Below are 13,754 nucleotides of genomic sequence, written 5' to 3'. Positions count from 1 at the left end.
AGTTTATAACGCTTCGTATTCGGTGGGCATAATATCTGATTTCTGGTATTTATGGTGTTCTTTACCGATTCTAGAGATAGCATTGCAATTTCCATCTGTTAAGATTTCATATCAGTTAAGTTTTATCACAAACTTTCAGTTAATCGCGAATTGAAACGCCTCGCGGTAGCCAATCTATCAATGGAGCCTCAGCCGATCACAAGCGCGCATGACGTGATGAAGCGCGAACGCTATTGGTGGAAGTTGACGCGATATCTATTTTGGTGTTGAGCCCGAGTGTGCGCGTCGTGCCGGCTGTCACTGTGTGCGTGCGATACGTGCGGCGTGGGTGTGTGCGTGTGTTGTCGAGGCGCGCTCTCTGTTTACAGCGCGGCGGTGTGGCCGGCGAGCGCACGCATTCGAGTGCAGAGATCGTGCGAAACCGAGTTTTCCGACGGTTTCCGGGCTGCAGTAGCGTCCAGGGTGTCTTCGCAGTAGTTATTGGTGTTTAGTGTCGGACACAACGAAAACATTCGCGAGCCCGGCCGACGATCGGTATCGAGCGAACTTTCGTTGCAGCTCATAAAAATTATAGGTGCTTTCGGCGGATGCGATGAATAAATTTTGCAAATCGTGTCTGTGTGTCGAAAAGGTTCGTGAGAGCTATGTTTTGATCGGGCAACTTGTGGTGGAAGTGCCGGGTTGTGTGGACACGGTCCGGATTGTGATCCTGCTGCTGGCATCTGTGAAGTCGAGGCTGTGCGGCGGAGTGCTCGCCCGGTGTCCTTGCCAGCTGAGGGACATTGTCAACATAAGTGGACACACCGTGTCGGAGGGCCCGCATCTCGTGCCGGCCATGTGCTAAGGTGAGCCTCCTTTCGACCTTGGATTCTTATTCCGTGCTGCGCGTAATTAAGAACACGAGTTAAACGCTTGTTTTCATCCTTTTTCTGCACTAGAACGGACGCGTTAACCCATCCTTTTTCTCATTAACACAATTGTCAAACACCACCAATATTCATTTGGCCATGCATATCGCACATTATTGTTAATGAATCACATTTGTTTATCTTTGTAGAATGTACTCACAAATGTTTTTTATCCTTAAAAAGCATAAAGCAATTTCTTCTCGTGGCCTCAGTTACATAACGTAGATACGACTCTACCATCCTGAGTTTTGAGATCTCTTCTATATCTACTTGCATATTTATTAGACTTACAGTCGTTTTGCATATGTCCAAATAGTAATAAATTTACTTAATTACTTTATTGTGTGACTCTATTATGAAGTTTCCTTTTAAATGCATACATTATAAAAAGCAGATGAGACTTTGCAAAGATGATAACGTGTCTATAGATAACGAGTCGCATATCAACATTTTTTAGGATTTAAACAATACATTTTGGTAATTTGCATACATGTAAGACAGGTGCGGGTAAACAATAGAAGTGTTTCGTTATCATAGGTAAACTGTTAGTTTTTTATGCTATCGCTATCACAACTCGCTTGATACGCTAAGCACTGCACAGTGCACTTGATAACAAGTACAGTCCAGTCCGCAAAAATAAATGTACCCATTATTTTTTCTATTTATACAAATATATAATGTTTATCTTGTTAACCATAAGGGAAATAATTGTGTAAATTTATGCGCTCGGCATGAATATTGTATACATAGGCCTTGTTTCATCCGTTAGAAGATTGTTAGCCCTGGTGCACATTGACCGTAAAGGTCTAAATTAATTTAACGCTAGCAAGAGTTCTGCACATGTATTCAAGACTAGATTCTGTTGACTGTAACAATTAGATTACAAGTCCGGTTCCATTTTAGACGTTTGTTAGTTTGTTGGAATAGAACGCTGGACAATATGCTGCCATACGTCTTGTGTTAAACCCTGAACACCAGCAGAAGTTTGCTTAAAATAGAGCAAACGCTGTGTTGGGTTGCTACCTGCATTATTATAATTTTTATTATAGGTTTTATCTATTTGCTTTTTTATAAAATCCATTATATCCATCTAATTCTAAAGTGTATTACGCCAATATCGTGTATAAGAAGTGAATAATACACTACATTTTAAAATATCAATTATTTTTTCTTCTGGTCTTTTTTTTACAAAATGTTGACCACTCTACTTATTCGCCGCAATGAAATATCTTAACGTGCAGGGTTGCGTACGGTCATCCGGCAATTTTCTAACATTTGCGGTTCATGTGCGTCGGTTTTAATCAGATTTTGCAGATGAAATAATTTCTCTACAAATACTGTATCAGCTGTGTCATGAAATATTGCTTCATTTTCAAGCTGTACACCATGCTCTCTACTTCCTAAGTAGCATTTATAGGAGTCGATTGCGGGATGGCATCCACTTTTCTGTTCTTTTCTCCATTATTCTCCAGATATTTAGGCATTTATGTTCAGTTAGTAGACACGGTAGACTGGCACGGTCAGATCCGGTGACGTACTTGCTCCTTTGCCAAAATGGGAAAGTTATTAGTCTAATCTATTTGACACTTAACGCACCTAAATTAATGTGAGACGACCGATGTTAAATTATTGTCCCAATGTAGAACTTATATCCTCATATTGCAGCTCATATTTAATAAAAAATATTTAAAAATGCACTTCATTTTGTTTGTAAGTTTTTATATAAGGTTCTTTCGTTTTTTGCTTTGATAACAAGCAACATATTAATTTTATAGCACTAGCAAGTTACGTATCCGCAAATTGAATATAACAAATAAATATTTGTAGGTTACATGTTAATTGAATTACATGCAGTGTTTCAGTATAAAAATATAGTGCTAATATGTTGCGTTTGTTCAATTTTTTATATTACGTGTGCAATTTTTGCCCAATGTTAGGAACAATATAACTTTAAAATATTAGCGAAATACATTTTAATGTTCGTTTTTTAGATATTCGTATATGCACCTGATTGTTTGACGTGATTCTATGACTATCATTGATTCATTGGTCTTGCAATGCAATAATATTTTTCTATATTACATATATTTTAATAGTTATTTAATCAATCTATATTAATACTCTATAATTACTAATTATTATAATTACTACAGTTTCATTAATATATATATATATATATATATATATTAATGAAACTGTAGTAGATTTTTTCTTACTAAGAATCCAAAGCAATAGAGTAAGAAAAAATCTTGATACAATTTATTACTTCACAATATAGCTACAGACCTAAACCATAATGGCTTAGATACGTGATCGGAAATACAAGGGCTTACCATTCCGCTCGGTACCAATACTTATAAATCTAAGTAGTTAAAACAATAAGATGTGTGAACAATAAGCCGCAATGTTGGAATCCCCTGTTATAAAATAGGTTACAAATAAATATGTTTACCAGTAGCTGTCAATCGTGAGGAGTGTAAACTATGAGTGATGTCTCCGCTCAAAATGTGAACCGAAGAATCTTTCGTGTAAGTTGTTTTTAATAGGAATGTTTAATCTGGAAAGAAATGTAAACCGACTATTGTATGTATGTGCCAATATATCGTGCACCTATGCTTAAAGTTTGAGTTAAAAACATTATCATAGCCAAAAACGGAGTTTACAACTTATATTGTAATTCAGTTTACTAACTTATTATTCATCTCATTCCAGAAAATTTAAATGCAAGATCCGCTTTCTCATTTGTAAACTTTGTCTGTAAATATGTCAGTTAAAGCGTCTCGCATATTTTTGTAAAATAAATTTAACCAGTGAAAGCGTTCCGTTACATTTGACAATATTTATTCGTTAGTGTTATGTAAAGGAGGTATTATTGGTGTTCGCTGCGTATTATCATATTATTAAAAGATTTTCCGATGAAGAAATATTAAAAAAGAAATTAATGTGCAATTGAATTTTATATCTGTATTTCTTAATTACACAATTAGTTATTAGAGATCATAAAATCGTTTAAAAAAATCTTAATTTTTCGTTTTTCGTTTTGGGGCAATTTATTTAAGGAAATTATATTTTATATTATAAATTCACGGATAATGTTAGGTAAATGGCAATAACCAATAACCATTTATTCATTGAATCGCAATAATCGTGTTTACTACGAAATGGCCCACTAAATGTTAAATTTTCAATAAGGAAAGGAAAATTTTAACACAATTGCATGAGTCAGATTTTCATTTACGTTTACTTTGTGAACAATTTCAATAACACTTTAATATATCTGTTGAAACAGTTACCACGAAATTATTGTTTCAAATTGTCATTTTTTTTTTCACTGCTTCGAATGACGAGACGAGCTTGCTGTTCGCCTGGTGGTAAGCGATACGACCGCCCATAAACAGTAGAAACACCATCCAACATTTTGAATCACAAAGTATTGTTTGGTATTCCAATGCGCTCGCCATCCTGACATGTGATACATCTAAGATTTGGATAGTTTTTAGAATTTTTAAAAACAAAATTATTACGAAATACGTCGATTAGTTTAGCTTTGTACACATTAGACCGTGTCTGGTATTTAAAACACGGTAGAGATTTACAACGATGATTAATCGTTTGATGCATATAAATGCAAATGTTGGCATTTCAATTTGACACTTAACGACAGTGTATTTAAAACATAAAATACCTCCTTGGCCCTGGTTTTTTATACGAATTATATTCACACGTGTGTAATCAATAGACTTCTCTTTAATATTACCATTATGTGCAGCTTAGTTTAGACAAGCAAAACTATTATAAACGAAGTAGAATCATATTTTATTTAATATAATAATATACAATATTTAAATTCAATCACCCGTACACAAATGTAAAATAAAAAATTCCAAGCCGCTGAACATTACCATTAATATAATCTTTACTGAAACCCGTTCAAATTCATAAGCGTACATTATTCTTATGCACGGCCAAACAAAATTACATTACTCGAACATTTTGTGTTTAAAATAACACGTCTACAATCGAAACAACACATCGTGTTTGTAGGTGAGTACATAATATTACAAAACTGGTCACTTATGAATGGGTCCTCGACGCCCACGCTGCAACAAACGTTTTTATAGCCGCACACGAACGAAAATAATTATTTTAGCAGTGCACCGAGCGTCCTCGCCGTACCGGTCGTGGTACAATACAAGCTGAATATCTACAATCCTGCGCGAACAAATATAATAGTAATCGAGATTTAAAAAGCACTCTGTCACTGTCATTTGTTTCTCAGTGACAGCATGTTAAATCACGTTTTAGTCCAAACATGGATCAGTTTTGTTAGTACAAGTTGGTAATGTATGTATCAAGTCAGTGACAGTAATATTAAAGTTTGTTTCAACTATGCTAGTTGTCAATCACCGGATAATCAGTTTAATCTTGTACTGTGTTTTTAATGACCTGCTACGCTTTAGTTTATTTTGCTCTAACTATTGCAACTGAGTTAACTTAGTCATTTGTATTGTGAAGAAAAATCATAAAACTTTAGAACATTTTAACTTCAATTACTTTTGGTATAATATTAAGTTACTAAACGATTTGCTCCTTTACTAGAGTACGACGATCTGACCCAGCTACAAAAGTTGTACCTTATAGCAATGCCACTTGTTGAATACAATATTGTACTTAACGCTCAGCATATCCGTGATAAGAAACTTCAAGTAGCACACATGAATCGAAGCGGCCTCCACACATCTGAATGGATGTTAATTAGTAACGTTTGTTTTAATATGCGCAATGCACATACTGCCATTCCACGTTGGTGTGAAATCTATCTTTACATGTATGATATTGATTTGAAATTTCAATGTAAACTTGGCTGACGAATGACACGTCCTGGAACTGTGACCTAAATTGCAAATCCCTCTCCACCGGGAAATTTTTAGTAACTCCCTTTTCAAAAAACCTCTATTAATGCTCACGTGTGTTGCTTATAAAGTCCGGTTAAAAAAATCTAGAGTCTCCGTTTTAAGTTAACCCACCAACTTTGTCAGTCAGTGTCAGTCGGTGTCAGAAAAATAAAGAGATATTACATCAATTAAGTTATCAATCATTTGAGATTACGTAAACAAATATCCACATAAGTACGTAAAGTACGTGAGTGCCTACACGTAGTTAAATCTGGTACTACAAAAATGGTAATATTACACTGTGTTTATTTCGCCTTCACACATATATGTACGGCTCGTGTTAGTTCGTGAGAATATCTTATACAAACTTTTGTTACTTATATTTTTTATCGTAACGCCTCTTAATCACTTCCTACAGCTCAAAAGGGCGGAAGTCATGCATTTACACAAGCAAATTAACGCATTTTGTGTTTCGACGTGTGTATGTGTGCCCTTGATAAAAGGTCAATTTGGTCACATTTAGGGACGTTGCGACACGAATTATAACGTTAACAAACCTGTGTTTGGTTTTTCTTGTGTGTTCGATGATTTTCGAGTGGTCGTCGATCATCTGAAGTGGGCAAAGAAGGACGACCGTCAACACCCACATTTGATTAGGTTAAGTTTGGTATTACGAATTCCATTCTTTTTCGAACGCACTGATCGTATTTTGCTTGTAGGTTTTTGAGCACTCCACACAATTAAGATTATTTAGTACGGTCAACAAACGCTCGTCTATATTTGAAACTGTTATCAGATGTAATCAGTGTGATTTCATTATATTTCATAAAAAATCTATAAAAATTAAACAATACTTTATAATATTAGTGGTGGTTTGTCGAATTCTGTTTCTATGCTGACGTTTAATATTTTCACATATATAATATCTTGCCCCAGGATAAATACTAAATAAGTGATTTTAATTATTGTAATTCAGTGACTTTGAACCCAGAGTCGTTGTATAGGAATAGACATAATAATCAAAGTAATGGAGCTGCAGCACGACTTGCTGTTGCGTTCTGTATGGTATAAGTTTTAGAGGCCTAATCACACCTCTCTTCCCTCTTAACCCTATTACGTTCATTTAAGTTTGGCAACAAAACATTCATGAATATGTAGACTCGTATGTTAATTGCAAATGACATGATCACTTGGATTCTTAAGGCCCTTTGTGAACTCAAATCGTACGGAGCATTCCGCAATTAGCTTCTAGCAATAGTGTCATAAATCCACAGTACTTATTCAAGACTTGAGTATCAATAATTGTTAATATATTTAACCCTGACCAATTGAAATAAACTATTAATAATTTCCACGTGAAGGCATTCCTACGTGTGGGTGTTGCTTAAGATAAAAAGCTTAATTACGTATAGCAATAGGAAACTCAATGGATATTCGTGACATGATTCATTTATAATGCTAATCGAGAAAATATTAATGTTTTAAAGGCATATTTGAATTCAATGAACATATGCATAAATTAAACATATCATGTTGAGTTAATTGAGCTATTGTGAATAAACAAAAGGGATTCCTAACATTCTTTCATTTAGAAAATGGAAATATTGATGTGCAATGTTTAAGTTTAACCATTTTTGGTTAGGAATGGATGAATGTAAGGACAAACGGAATAGATATAGGTCATAGGTTAGAGACATGTTTCCGTATCTTTGTGTCAGTACATTTTTATCATACCAATCAGTATTTAGGAAGTAAATCCCTATTGAACGTATAAAATCACGCGTATATAATCAGAGTCCAAGAGAACGTAAACGTAACAGCCAGTTTGAACTGTCCCTATATGCGGAGCGAAGTAAACGGACTCACGGATAAGATTGTTTGCTCCGAACCAATATTTGATATCTCACAAACAGGTCAGGCAGAGACGGCTCGGCCATTTGCAAACGCAAATTTTCCGAGATAAAAATCTTAATTAGGATTACACGGTAAGTTACAACCAATAAATAATATCCGGAGTGTACTGAAAGCATTAGCGTGTACTAAAGGATTTGCTATCTTATGTATTTACATTATCTGTGTCTCCTTTATCTTATGCAGACTATCGGTACCGAAGCCGAGCCGTTGATTAGATTTATAACGATAGTAAGGTTTTATTTAACTTACTTCCAGCTATTCGTTACGATATTAAAACGATTTATCGTATCGCTAATCAGCACGAATCAAAATAACGTAGAACTAGGTCGAAGCATTCATTATAGAGTCAAATATAAATTATTAAAGTTTTGTGCGGAAAATTAAAAAAAATATTTACATAAAACGACATTAATGAATATGATGTGTAAACGTACAGCGAGTATTTTTTCCAGAGTCCATTATCGTTATTTATGTTTATATCGGAGTGAGGCGGGAGACGCGTGTAAAGCCGGTCAGTCCGGCCTTACATTATACTTACGCTCGGATATGATTCTGCGGTACCGGTCTCTGATTGACCAGCAAAAACAAACAATTCCTCTTTTACTCAGTCGCCGTCGGCGCTGTGCGTAATAACTCATGCAACACGCCGCCTCTGTTATTTGCTTGTAATATTATATTACGGTATATAATTTATACAAATATTACGTATGGTCAAAATATTTTTCGTGCTAGACAATCTGTCGCAAAAGCGTTTGTCGTGATTGGCCCCCGTGCGTGACCCTTTGTCCGCACCGGTGATCAGGTTATTCGGGTCGCGGTAAGAATGCGCGCTTCTTATTGACGCCTCTAATGTCCTGCAATCCATTAGCCTTGCGTGCTATTTAGACGTTTCATTTCTAGCTAATGTCTGTCTGCTCTCATAGATTCTGTTATTGTCTTAATTCAGTAAAACGAAATCAAGGTTAGTAATGTTGCGAAATCAGTTGTAATTGTTAGATATATTTTTGAGGTGCTTTAATGTAAAGTTCAAGTGTGTTATTTGGTATAGTTGACCCCGATAGTCAATTTGGTTCTCGCTAAAACTCAGCACAAGCAGTTCCATCCTCCAAGGCCGGAAACTTGTGAATTTGCAGCGGCGCGCCGCGTCGAGAGCGCAAGTGGGTCGATCGATAGCGCACTCTTAATTGCGATAAAAACTTCTCTGTATCAGACCATTAATTCTGTAATTATCGCGTCGTTCGCACATCAAACGGGCCGCACGTCGTCACGGTAAATTTGTACACACTTCAAGAATGTCACTAACAAGGTGAGGAGCATAGTTAACCTGTTTGATGTGCTGTGTGCATCCTCGACAGAAACTTGATAACGACACGTAATCACACATGTTTACGTTGTCATGTAATTAGGCAGCTATCTTTAAAAACACGTGAATTGTATAAACATTTATACAAAATTTCGAACAATTACTCAAGATTTGCATGTCTAGGTAAGTTCAATGTTCAATTTATTTCGTCCGCTTATACTTTATGAGGTGCCTAAAGTGGTTTTTAATTGGAAAGTCGACTTAGGCGATAAGAAAGCTCCTTCCAATGACCGTAAGGTCTCGATATCGGGGCGTATCGGCTCACTCGCAGTTCAATAACAATTTGTCGTTCGTCCGACCACCGGTAGCTGATAACGATAAAGTCGGTTTAACAACTGAGTGCCGGTCTTCAAGTAAACTTTGCGTGTTGCTTGACCTTTTAGCTTTGATATCGCATTCTGTGTAATCGAGTCTCCTTTAATGTATTTCAAAATAATGAGTTGTTTTCGTTGCGTTATCGACAATAACCGAAAACAAACAAAACCTTCCTGCACTAAATCAAAATGTTTGTTTTTCGGTGATGTAATGCCTGCATGGTTCATGTATGGTCTTGTGGAGGGATGGCACACAATTTATCAGGCACGTGCATTATTTTTTAAAAAGTAGCATGCCAGTTAATTATAATTATTTTTGATCATATTTTATTGCAATGTTGGTTAGCGTTTACGAGAATAGTATAAACAGATATTATAAGCTTTGTAAATCAAGGTTTGATTATAGAGAATTGTTTAACAACACAGTTTTATTTTTAACTATAAATAAATGATTCACCATGTCGAAGTCAAGGATATGATTTACAAAGTGATTCGAAAACGTTTGCTGTCATAATCTGACTTTAATCAAACACCAAAACTTTGAGTACAAATATCCAATGGCTGGTAAGGTCATCGTTATATGAAAAAAAACTAAAAGGCACATAAATTAGGAATATTAAAAATTTGATTGGCAGCTGGAACCGCACAGGTGTGGCTAATCACGCAGACCTAAGGGCACCAAAAATAACGTTTATTTTAACACAGAGAATTGTATCGATATCGATACTTAATTTTTACGGACATATATTTTAATATGCAGGAGAGTGTACAGTACCAATTTATATTTTAAGCGAAACATTCCTCTATGCATTAACTGAAAAACAGCATAGATTTTTAAATTTGTATTGTAGATAAACTACATGAAGACTTACTTACTTGAGATACTTGCAAAACATATGTACCGATAAAAAGTAACTGTTGGCTTTGAAAATATATATTAGACTCAAGACTGGTATACCGATTATTTAATAAATACTTCATAAGCACGCGCTACAGGTATCGATAGGTTCTTTAGCACGTCCTTAGCACTGTGCCGTACTTCCACATTACGAAAACACATTTCATCCATTTGGTACATTTTGACATGCGGTTAATTCCAGTCGTAGCTAATTCGAAGGTTCCAACGAACACGCACTAATGTGGGCTATGTTTTGAAAGTAACAGCTAGATACATATGAAGGTTGCATGTGGGTCGCATTTTCTACATTTGCAAATCTATTAGAACAATTAGCTTGAACAATATATTACAAATTATAATTATTATTATAACATTTAAGGTTGTTTGTAGCAACCGATATATATGTACTAGGTACTAGACCTGGCGTTTCCGTACACTCATTGTGTTCGACTCAACTGAGCTGCAATCCGTACACCTGACTTTAGTATGATTATTAATTTCAACATTAACAGCGTTTGTTTGTGAATAAATAGGTTATAACAGTAACGTTTTGATTGCAATTTTAGTTCAGATTTTGAACAAATAGTGTATATGGATGTTCGTGTCTATAGAATATACTTCAATCTTTGTAGCATATTTATCGAAAATGGAATGGTTTTCCTATCAAAGCATTTTTTAACCTGAAGTTTTACTTCGTAGAGACGTATAGATAAGTATGTATCTAGTACTACGGTGAAGTCACCATAATACTCAAGACGAGGCCAAAAATATTTTTTAATATGACATTATAATCCTAATGTATGCCATAAGTTCAAGTGCACATATGTTTATTATATTTATGAGTAATATAAATTCTTAAATTAATTTATGCAAATCACATGGCCGCTTTATCAGCCACACATTTTTATGGTAATTTTTATACATTTGAAATACCATATTTGGGCATTTATCTAAACAGCGGAGTAATTATAGAGTTAATTATTTATGAAACGCAAATAAAGTAACAGAAATTAATTAATTAGATAGACATTAAGCAATTCGGCTCGCCCTGTTAAGTACAAGGTTTAATACCAAACTACATCAATAATTTTTTTTACTGTTTATGGTGGAGGAAAATTAATACCTAAATAGTATACTTATGTTCCAGTGGCGAAGTGTGATATTTTCCGAAAGTCGAATACAATATATAATTACTCCTAATATGCATAAATGCAGTTTGCAATTCGCTTCAATGATAATTAGATTTTACCTAAGTTACGAAAGGAAAGCTGAAAAGATTCGTGTTCCCACTGTTATGTTTCCATACATAAGAACCGGCTCTAGTTAAATTGTAGAGCACAAAGTATAGAATATTAAGTCAAGAAATCCAAAATCAATTTACTACATACATACACACACACTCAAACCATCCCCCTTAGAGTAGACAGATAGTATTGAGAGGTACATGTTACGATCTTGATATATCTCTTCCACCTCTTCGACATTCATAGTTCTTCACATACATCTTCACCGGTTAAGGGTACTCCTGACCTGCTCTTTTCGGTAATCATTTATTTGATCGGTATAGTAGGGCGCCCCCTTTTAGCCGTATTTACTATATTACTATTTGATAAAATATTCAAACTTTAAATCGTATTAACGAATATAAGTTCTATTCCCATAGTTTTACGGTGATGGTCGCTATGTTTAAAATAAATAATGTCCAAATATTTGACAAACATATATTTATGGGCCAATTCGTTTGTCGGCTTCTCATAAATCTATCTAAATGCAAAACTAATTGATTCGTATTTTAATGTTCGCAAATTTATATCGATTAATCAGTTGATTATAGTAATGAGTGGTATAAAATATAAACTGTAATAGAAACAAAATTAACGAATTGGTTTCTGGAACTTGTTGAATACAGTTATTAGTGTTTGCAGGTGTTTATTATAATTATGTTTTTTCCTCCTGTAGCATTTATATTTGTACGTTGCATAACTTGTTAAAAATTATATGTGCCTATTTGTTAGCTGTCGTCTTCACCTATTGTATGATAACCAGGTTAGGTACATGAGCTAACATGCCGGTAGATGTATGACTAAAAGTGATTTAAAATTATGATGAAACAAATACCTACGATACATAAATGGAAAACTACAAAGTAAAGTCAAGTTAAATCATGGTATTCAGTGAATTATATACAAATATGATTCATCAAATTATGACAATTGTGGAGGAAATTATTATCTTCATATCATATTTTAATGAAACTAATAAATGCATTTCCTACTCACTTTAAAGTATAAAATTGCATAACAACTAAGCAGTAAAATAAAAACTAAGAGGTATAAAACCACTTAGTTTTGATTATTTCCTCTAATCTTTTTAAGGACAACGTACCGTTATTTAATTAAGATTTCCAGGAATATGTGCCTTATAATATTAGTGTACACAATGGAAGGATAAATGCAATGATAATATCATTAGGTCACGAGGACTGAGACTGGGAGCTCTGTGACATATTTGTCTTTAATTTTATATTAAACACCAGCTGATGCGACAGACGTTGTCCCGTCAACAAAAAAGAATTAGCGAAATTGTTCCATCCGTTCATTCGTGTTGCGATGACCAAGGGAAATAGAAATTTATTTTTATGTATAAGTTTTGTAAAAAAACGATATAATAAAACCATATTTTGACATTAAATTAGATAGAAAAGAAAACGAAAAAGATGTTGTTTAACTTCATATAAAAAGCCATTCACCAGATATTGTTTATAAGTGAAATAAATAGCTGTTTGCTGCTAGTATTCATGTCTATTCAATTAATAATTCTAATATATTTTTCAGTTATGTTATGACAACAAGCGAGCCCAATTTATAAACATTGCCTAGAGGGAGCGTTGGTCTTGAGTGCCGATAGACACGCCATTTGCTTTTATAATTATTGCGCTATTAATGTTCGTACATTTTGAATCTGTGGTTATTAAAGTATTAAATTAATTCTTTAAAACACTATTACATTCGAAAATTAAGGTGTTAGTCCACTGGATTTAAAAAAGTCACGTATTGTATGAACGGACAAATCCCCTAAACAAAACTTCCGCTACAATATGTTTAATCACGAATTGCGCAACATCTGTTAACTACTACAGTTATATTACAACCGCAGGGCCCTTATTCTGTATGATAGTGTAAACGCGTAACGCGGCCGTGTCATGTTATCTTCGAGAAATGTGCGTGGAATGGTATTCTGTAAGCCAAATTTCTATAGTCCTAAACATGACGCGTTGTGTTACGTGCTTGTTACACACTGTCAAAATAACGTGCGGGATAGAGAATAAGGCTCCTGAACACTCTAACGTCATTTTCGTCGCATTACCTATAAATTTACAACACATAAGAAGGATGTACTGTGAATTATTTTTTAAATTTAACGGTAAAGGAATATATCGAGAAGAAACCCATATACCAGAGA

At 34.5% G+C, this 13,754-nt stretch overlaps 1 protein-coding gene across 1 annotated transcript in view; it reads left to right on the top strand.

Annotated features, from left to right (window-relative positions):
- Nucleotides 1-334: 334 nt before the first annotated feature.
- The window catches only part of LOC115443537 (proto-oncogene c-Fos), a 53,562-nt gene continuing 40,142 nt past the window's right edge, over nt 335-13,754 (top strand). Inside the window, exon 1 of the mRNA XM_030168984.2 lies at nt 335-845. The gene's annotated coding sequence lies outside the window, so the exon portion shown is untranslated. The remainder of the gene's footprint in view (nt 846-13,754) is intronic.

Source organism: Manduca sexta, chromosome 11 (assembly GCF_014839805.1).
Source record: "Manduca sexta isolate Smith_Timp_Sample1 chromosome 11, JHU_Msex_v1.0, whole genome shotgun sequence".
In the NCBI taxonomy this organism is placed as follows: Eukaryota; Metazoa; Arthropoda; class Insecta; order Lepidoptera; family Sphingidae; genus Manduca; species Manduca sexta.
This window is presented reverse-complemented; position numbering and strand designations above follow the sequence as displayed.